The following is a 9,430-nucleotide window of genomic DNA, read 5'->3' on the forward strand; positions in this document are numbered from 1 at the left end:
GTAGAATCATTAGCATGCTGGGCAAAATGCTTAGCAGTATCCATCTGTCTTTACATTCTGATCTCAAATTCCACCGAGGTCGACTTTGCTTTTCATCCTTTCATAGAATCCTGACATAGAATGCATGACATAGAATAGGTGACAAGAAGAGTAGAGACAGGCAAATAAAACTTGTATGGAGATATGCAACAGAGCACATCTGTCGGCTGAGGATGGGGTGCATTGGTAAATGGTTCCTTGCCAATCAACTAAATGGCTTTCTTTTTGGATGTAGTCTTGGATGTTTTTATGTGTAACATCATGACGTTCTATTTTCTCAGAACTAATAATATACAGCAGCGTCGACAATTCTGCTGACTCATCTTCATTATAACAATGAAATTGGTTTGGAAAAACTAACAGAAGTTTTTTCAAGAAATGGTAAAGCCACCAGACATTCCAGATATAATAAGAAACTGAAGCACCATGATAAAAAGGAAAAGAAAACAAGAAGAAATGACCTTTCATTATAGAAATAACTCAATCTATGGCATTTGGTTTATAAATGTGTAGGCTTGCATACATATATATATATATATATATATATATATATATATATATATGTGTGATAATCTATATTTGGGTATTCATACATATATTATTTAATGTCTATTTATTCCATACTGGCATGGGTTGGGCGGTTTGACAAGAACAGACAAGCTAGAGGACCCCACTAGGTTCTACATCTGCTTTGGGATGCTTTCTATATCAGGGTGCCCTTCTTGATGCCAACCACATAACCAAGTGTACTGGGTACTTTTTACATATGTATATATGAATATATACTGTTGTGTCTGGGAAGAGTCATTTTCTTTTTGTGCCTTATAATTTAGCACACTCACTGGTAAAATTTGATTTTTCCACAAAATATTTTTTTTTTTTCTATTCATGGGTGTTTGCCTTATTTGAGAGTGCACCTTATAAACCAGCAAATATAGAAAATACACTCTCCACGCCTATAATTGCTAGTCCAGCATCCTTCCTTTAAATATTCATATATATTTATATATATGTATAAGTACATACATATTTGTAGGGTAACAAGGCAACCAATGCTTTCAGGTGAAGAGATCTTCACAATTGTTCAATTGTACCACATAGAAGCGTTGATATTTGTGTCTGTTTTGAATGAGAATATGAGAACGAGAACAAAATGGAAGGCCTGATATTAGTGTATACATACATACATATATACATACACACATATACATACACACACGAATACATGCATATATATATATATATATATATATATATGTATATATATATATGTATATATATATATATGTATATATATATATATGTATATATATATATGATAGAACATTCATCACAGTAAACTATAGCAACATAAATTAACACGTTCGAATCTACAGAAATGGAAATGTCTAAAATATTCTTTAATGGAAACTTGATATATTTCTTTGCTCTTAGCAACACCAAAACGCAGGAACAGCAAACATTACAAGGAAGAGATCAGGACTGCAAACTCTCTTAATAATATACAACATACACCATTAAAAACCAAACAATTGTCAGGTTTAATAACATCTTGTAGAAACCCATCATATTACTTTTCACTTCTGAGACTTCTTCACAAAAACTGTTTCCATTACACAACTAAATAACAAAAGATGATTTAATGTGTTCCATTTACTTATGCTTAACAAAGCTCAAGTTTAGAATGGTTATGTTAGCATTAACATCATTAATGCAGTGAACCTAAAATAAAACAATAAACCAGATGTAATTCTGTTCTGCAATGCTTGTATGGGTTAGACAGAATTCACTGAAGCAGATTTTAATACAGATGTCCAACCTGTTGCCACTCCTCACCTTATTTATTTATTTATGCACCCTTTTCAAGCCTATCCAGGCTCATGGGCCCGGTTTCCCGGTTTCTATGGCGAACGTGTTCCCCACCAGCTGGACGGTACACCAGTCCATCACAGCATTACTCAAGAAACAGGAAGAAAGAGTGAAAGCTGGGGCGAAAGAGTACAATAGGGGTCACCACCACTCCCTGCCGGAGCCTCATGGAGCTTTTAGGTGCTTTCGCTCAATAAACACACACAACGCCCGGTCTGGGAATCGAAACCGTGATCCTCTGATCGCGAGTCCACTGCCCTAACCACTGGGACATTGCGCCTCCTCACCTGTTTTCAACTAATTTTCTAGGAGTAAGGTGGTGAATGGCATGAATCATTAGCCCACCAGGCAAAAAATTCTTAGCAACATTTCGTACATCTTTACATTCTGAGTTCAAATTCTGCTGAGGTCGACTTTACCTTTCATCCTTTTGGGATTGATAAAATAAGTACCAGTTCAATACTGGGGTTGATTTAATCGATCTACTCCTCCTGCAAAATTGCTGGACTTGCGCTAAAACTTGAAAGCAATATTTCTCTATGACTGAACAGGTTCTAAAGCAGTGCTTCTTAAACTATGGGTCACGACCCCAAATGGGACTGCAAAGAGAAATGCTGGGGGGGGGGAAGCAATTAAATTCAAATAGTTTCAATGAGAGAGAGAGAGAGAGAGAGAGAGAGAGAGAAAGGAAGAGAGAGAAAGAGAGAGAGAATGGAAGAGAGAGAAAGAGAGAGAGACAGAGAGAGAGGAAGAGAGAGAAAGAGAGAGAGAGAGAGACAGAAAAATGCACCAGGACTTTGGCTCCAGTCTATTCACCACAGCAGAGCTGAATAACAGGAACAACATGTAACGAAGTGCCTTCTTCAGGACCATGATGCACTGCTCAGTCTAGGAATTGAATCCACAAACTTTTGACAGTACGTCAAGAACCCAAACCATTAGGCCACGCACTCTCACTTCACATCAGATAAAGCACTCCAATCATCATCGTCATCATCATCATCATCACCATCGTCATCATCATCATCATCATCATCACCATCGTCATCATCATCATCATCGTCATCAACATTTAACGTCTGTTTTCCATGCTGGCATAGGTTGGACAGCTGGAAAGGAGCAGGCAAGGCCAGAGGCCACATCGGGTCCCATAGTCTGTTTCAGCTCAGTTTCCACATCTGGATGCCCTTACTAATGCCAACCACTTTATGATCAATGTGATAAACTAAAGGACCTCAACTACGGTGCCATTGCATCGCCTAAGTGAGATAACCAAACCAATAAAAAAAGAAATAGACAAAGTCTGCTCTGAATTGATCAGTCGGGTAATTCCATCGCATGAATAATTCAACTCTTTGATTTATAATTTTCTCCTGCTACTATTTTAAAGTACATTGTAATTCCAATAAATTTATGACACTTGAGTTGTTTATAAATTAATAAATTAACAAAATAAATTACACTTTAACTGAAAATTAAATTAACAACTTAGGTTGCGTCTTCTTAACACCTTAGTAAAAACAATTAATGCAACTTGGCACACTTGCATATTTCAAACTAATTTTAGCCAGCTATTGACTTTTTCTTAAGCTATAAAACACGGTAACAAGTGGAATGGAGTTTAGATGATTCGTGGACTCTGACAAAATATGGTTCATGTTCCAGGAGATAACTTTGTTTTCCCGTAGTATAAATGGACTGTCAAATTCCCAAACCACAAAGAAACATTCTTATTTGTAGCACGTTGTCCGCCCCCATTTAACATGCTATAAATAGGAATGTTTCTTCGTGGTTTGGGGATTTGACATCTCTTTTCAGCATGTAAGGAGACCATTTAGTGGTCTTCCTCATTGTGTATAATTTTACACACACGTATGTATATATATACATATATATATATACACACACACACACACACACACACACACACACACACACATGGATGAATGTTTGTGTGTATGCATGTTTTATATCAAAAGACATCCACATTGGTGACAAAATTGCTGATAAACAGGTGCATATTTTGTGATATTTATTCTGCCCTTGTTGTACAGACACTCTCTTGTCACTGTCACCATTGGAAATACGGTGAACCAGTCATTGATCTATGTGAAACCTATAATCAAAAATATATCAACTATTTGCAAAATTATGGTACAAAATACCTTTGTTGTATTTCTTAAGGGGCCGTAACTAAATACCACAAGGTATTTTCTCTCCCGTCCTACTGATTCTGCTACTTACCCACTACTTCTTCTGGTACTTATTTTATTGACCTTGGATGAATGAAAGGTAAAGCAGACCTCGGCAGAATTTGAACTCAGAACATAGCAACTGCCGAAATACCGCTAAGCATTTTGTCCAGCATGCTAATGATTCTGTCAGCTTGCCACCTTAATATAATAATAACAATGATAATAATAATAATCTTCACCATCATTCTACATTCTTTGAGATTATCCAAGCAATTAAAAGAATAAAAGACCTCCACTAGCCTTCAATGTGTCTAAGGTTAAAGAATGATAAGGGAAGTAACTCTAATAAGGTCAGATGATGTATCTCACATTTTCTTATAAAACTCTCAAGAGTGTTTTTTTTTTCTTCTTTCGTCTTTATTCACATAGTATCAAGAACACATACAAACACACACTAAAACACATATATTGGGTATGTTCATTAAGATACATAGGAAAATTAGATCGACAACACTTGTAATAAATCTGAAACATGAAGCAATGTGCAACAGTTTTAATTAACTACTTGTTTACCAGCATTTTTGCTTTGTTTTTCTTTTCTCTCTTTTTTTTCTTTTTGCTTCTTCTTGTTCTTCTTCTTGTTCTTGTTCTTCTTGTTTGTGCAGATGCTCAAAGGCAGCACCAACAGCATAAAACATTTTATTTTATTTCGTTTCTTGTTAGGAAAAGAAAAGACATATTCTACGATATAATTTAAGAAGTAATTGCAGTGAAATGACAGATGAGATAAAGTATGTATTAAAATGTGTTTGGTGGTGTACCAACTGAATAAAACAGAATGTATACCAAGAGAATATTGGAATTTTTCTTGATATTTTTGTAGCTGTTGTTGTTCTTTTCTTTTCAATTCGTCACGTACTAAGCTGAATGGTACGACAAATATAAATGGTAAACTGGTAATAAATAGCAAAAATAGTGAAACTAGTGGAAATGATGAAACAAGTATCCATGGTACAAGCGACATAAATTTTAAATGGCATAAAAGACTTAGAGCGGTGATGGTGATGGCAAATTTTGCATCAAGATATCACGAGGAAGAGTGGCTGCCTACATGTGGAGTTGAGGCAGTGACGGACGGTACCATTCAGGGCCTGTCATTCCCATCTCTTCCCCATCACTGCAGAGTTTTTCTTCCAGCCTGCGTTTAGGAGTTTGAACGTGAGAGTCAGTCTTCACGATCAGATCCCATACTTTAGACTTGGGGGTCTTAACAAACGGACTAATACACGTGTTTTAGCATGTGTGTGTGTGTGTGTGTGTGATTGATACTATGCAAAGAAAAACGAAAGGAAAAAATAGTGCTCTTAAGAATTATATAAGAAACTGTGAAACAATCGCACTATTGTAAATTCAAAGCTACGAGAGAATGCAGGATTGATTCAAAACAACATGAATAAAGAAGCATTACATTTGACAGAGAAACCTGAATGCTAAAGGGTTGAATGTCGACAATGATGATGATGATGACGATGGTGTTGGTAATGATGATGATGATGTTGATGATGACGATGGTGGTGATAATGTTGACGATGATAACTGTTGGGGAGGGATTTCAGGAGTCAGTCAATGTCAAGCATGTATCTGTACATGTTTTACATGTTTGTGTAGGCCTAGGCAACTTTTATTTAATTTTTTTTTTTTTTTTTAAAGAAAAACTAGGTGCAGGCGTGGGTGCATGGTAAGAAGCTTGCTTTCCAATCACATGGTTCTGGGTTCAGTCCTACTGTGTGGCATCCTGGGCAGGTGTCTTCTACAATAGCCTTGGGATAACCAAAACTTTCATTAGTAGATTCGGTAGACGGGGACTGAAAGAAGCCTACTGTGTGTGTGTGTGTGTGTGTGTGTGTGTGTGTGTATATATTATGTGTGTGTATGGCTTTGTGTCTGTTTGTCCCTCCACCACCACTTGACAACAAGTGGTGGTGCAGCCTCCTGGCTTCCCAGACCCCAGTCGAACCGTCCAACCTATGCCAGCATGGAAAACGGACGTTAAACAATGATGATGATGGTATATATATATATATATATATATATATATATATATATGCATGTATGTTACATATGGTAATAATGTATAAGTGATATAATTAGCATAAATGGCATAAGTAGTATAAATCAAAGAACTGTTATAAATGGTATGACAACTTTCCTTTGATGGTGTTACTAAAGAAATTAAAAAACCAAAAAAAAACAAAAAAACAAAAGAAGTATAAAAGTTGATTGATACATGATTGGCGACTGACCAGAAAATCAGAGCTGTAACGATGGTAGGATGAAGGTTTGATTGATGCTTTTCTACTATTTTTAGTCCGCCATTTTCTTGTAATTCTGATGTTTACATTAGCTAATCTGAAGGAAGTACCATATAATAGTAATAGTGGTTGGTACTATAACACAGGCCATATAACGGTGTAGCATAACAACACTGTCACAACATAATACTGTAGGAGAGTTACTACTCAGCATTACAACACAATCTCCGTAACACATTCAGAATGCAGCTACTACATGAGACTGGCTATACTGTAGCCACATGACACATCCAAAATATAATCACAACGCAACACATTTGAAATAGAAGACTACCACACAACCAACACAAAACAATCACCACACAACACTAGAAAGCAACCAACACAATGCATTCATAACAATTACAACACTATCATATATCACAATATGGACAACATGTTCGAAATACAACACTACCACAAAATACAACACAATACGCACAACATATTTGAAAGGTAACAGCATCACACAACGCAACACATTTGAAATATAAACCGATCACACAACACAACACGTTTGATATACAACCTTACAACACAACACATTTGAAATAAAACCCTACCACACAACACAACACATTTGAAATGCAACATAACAGACACAACACATCTGAAATAGAACACTATCACACAAGTCACACAAAACAATCACCACACAGCACTACAACACATTTAAAACAATATCAACAAAGAACACTATACATTATCTACATTTGACAGATATTTGTCCTCATCTTATTTGTTATTAACACGTTTCAGCTGATATACCCTCCAGCCTTCATCAGGTGTCTTGGGGGAAATTTAGAACCTGGGTTCTCATTCCTAAGGTATTTTTCGATGTTATTATTAATATTATCATTATTATTATTATTATTATTATTATTATTATTATTCAGGTCACTGCCTGGAATCGAACTTGGAATCTTGGGGTTAGTAGCCCGTGCTCTTAACCACTACGCCATAATACTACAACACAAGCAACACAATAACTCATTTAAAAAAAAAATGCAGAAACGGTCATAATGCTGCACACAGCCCACGCAACATGACCAAAACATAATCACCACAACACTAAACTACAACCCACACAACACTGTGATAGTAGAAACTGGTAAAACAGTAACTGAAGAAAACAATGACAATAACAACAAAAAAAAACCCATTCATTGTAACAAATCAACAAAATTTCCTATTGAAAAGTATTTTTTAACAAGATAAATGTTGCAAAACACCGACCCTCAACCCCTTTCTCCGCTCTTAAGCCGAAAATCTTTAGTTATTTTGTCAGACAAATAAACAAAAATCATAATAAATTTTTTTTCTATAATGTACAACTCACTAGAAATAAACTGAACATTTTCCGTGTGTGTGTGTGTGTGTGTGAATTATAATGTTGTCTTTCTTTTACTTGTTGCAGTCATTAGACTGCAGCCATGCTGAGGTACTACTGTCTTGAAGAATTCTAGTCAAAAAAATCAACTGCAGTGCTTGTTTAGTTTAAAACCCAGTGCTTATAATATCAGTCTCTTTTGCTGAACTGCTAAGCTACAGGGATGTAAACATGCCAACATCAGTCGGAAAGCAGTGGTGGACACACACACACACACACACATATATATATATATATATATACACACACATATCCACACATACATCCATGCAACTGGCTTCTTTCAATTTCTGTCAATCAAATCCACTCTCAAGACTTTGTTCAACTGAAGGTTTTGTAAGGGATTATAATGTTATCCATGTTTAAGAAACTCCCATATTTTTTAAACCTAATTTTTAACAATAAAGGGTTCCTTATGCACATTAAAATACGCTAAGTGTGATTCCATCATTTAATGTCTGCTTTCCATGCTGGCATGGGTTAAGCCAGTGTGGGCTGCACCAGGTTACAGTCTGGTCTGACAAGGTTCCTACGGTTGGATGCCCTTCCTAATGCCAACCACTCTGAGAGTGCAGTGGGTGCATTTTACCTGCCACCGGCATGGGTACCATTGATCTGACACTGGCATCGGCCTCAACTATGATCTCACTTGGCTTAACAGGTCAACACAAGCACGGTATATCACCAAGGGTCTTGATAACTTTCACTGCCTCCATGAGGCTCAACACTCGAATGGTGCTTTCTATGTGCCACCGGCACGGGTGCCAGCCAGACGGCACTGGCATCAGCCACAACTACAATTTCACTCAGTTCAACAGGTCTTCAGGTCTAATAGTGGATATTTTAAAGAGCAAGAAAGAGAGAGAAAGAGGGAGAGAGAGAGTGTGTGTATGCATGCGTGTGTACGTGTTATATATGTGTGTGTGTGTGTGTGTGTATGTAGTATATGTGTATGTGTGTGTGTGTATATGTATTTATAAAAAAGAAGTTTGAAAATAACAATATATAAAAAATAAAATTTTAATTTATAATTTTGTCAGAGATATCTTTAACATGTTTCGGTTCTTGAAAAAACGAACCTTATCAAAAAAATGTAATTAAATGAAAAGTTCATAATTGTTCCTTAGTGGTGTCAACAGTCCACGTGGGAGCATTTTTTGTTGGTTGTAGTAGTGACCGTGTTGGTATATATAAGTCAGTAAATAGTGGGGTTGTGTTAACTGCACGTGGAGAAATAATAGGAAAATGAAAAATAATAATAAGGCAGAATGCTAAACTGGAAGCATATTTTAATAAAGATTTCTAACCGGCTTTCTTTGCATACCAAATTTTCAAGAAGAGGGAGAATGAAAATGTTTTTTTTAAAGTACAAAATGAAGAAAATAATATATAAAAAAAATAATATATAAAAAAATAAATATACCAATACATTATATTGTCTTTGAGCTTTTGAAGTTCAATGGTAATCCATGTATATAATGGTTGGAAAAATAAGGATGCATGAGAATGGAGAGTTGTGTTAGGTTTGAGAAAAGTGGCTAAAAGTTTGTGTTAAGCAGGAAGTGTGGTGTCAAAACAGGAAGTGT

This window comes from Octopus bimaculoides, chromosome 22, assembly GCF_001194135.2.
Source record: "Octopus bimaculoides isolate UCB-OBI-ISO-001 chromosome 22, ASM119413v2, whole genome shotgun sequence".
Classification (NCBI taxonomy): Eukaryota; Metazoa; Mollusca; class Cephalopoda; order Octopoda; family Octopodidae; genus Octopus; species Octopus bimaculoides.